This window comes from Arachis duranensis, chromosome 1 (genome assembly GCF_000817695.3).
Source record: "Arachis duranensis cultivar V14167 chromosome 1, aradu.V14167.gnm2.J7QH, whole genome shotgun sequence".
Classification (NCBI taxonomy): Eukaryota; Viridiplantae; Streptophyta; class Magnoliopsida; order Fabales; family Fabaceae; genus Arachis; species Arachis duranensis.
The window spans coordinates 87,629,439-87,630,280 of NC_029772.3; positions in this window are offsets into that span (position 1 = coordinate 87,629,439).

Below are 842 nucleotides of genomic sequence, written 5' to 3' on the forward strand. Positions count from 1 at the left end.
ATTTTGGTACTTTTTATTTTTATTTATCTTCAAATTTTACTTGTATCCAAAAGTAACTAAAATAGTATTTTCGAAAATTATTTTTCAAATTTTCCAAGGATATAGAATGTGCTGCTTTTTATTTTTCATATTGTAACTAAGTGTGTGTTATGCAAGAATATTGTATTCAGAAGTGTAATATGTAGACCAACAAAAAGACATGTTCCTTTATATATAGGTACTACAAAATTCTGAGTTAGATTTGTTATCACACTCAAATATAATGGTCTGATTTGTTAATTATAATTTAAAAAAATTAAACTTCATATTAGAGAGAAATAGACAAACTAACCATAATAGTAAATAACACACAACCTTTGTCTATTTATAAAAGAATTAGCCACCATGTGCATACGTTGGATCTGACTAGGATGTTGGGATTATTTAACACATGCAATACAAGCATTGTGACGTTTCATGATCCTATATAAAAAGCAAAGCTGACCTAGCTTCATGACCAGAGTGAACCCCCTTTAAAATCTCATAATTCCATAATCAGTCATTAATAATGGCCATAATTGATGGCAAGCAATAGTTTATGGAGAAAAAGAATATTTTTATTAAAGCTAGAATGGTCCATCAATTACACGGCTCAATAACTTTAGAGAATTAGAGTGCACATTACATTTCAAGTGGCTTGTAAGTGGCCTGGTGTTGATTTTTCCCCTTGCCTTGTGTTGATTTCATACATGATATATCAATTCACTTTTTTTAACATCCCTAAAACTACTTGCTGTGCATATAACTAAAATTTATTGTTGAAATACGTGGGATTAAAAGACGGTCAAAGAAATAATAATGTA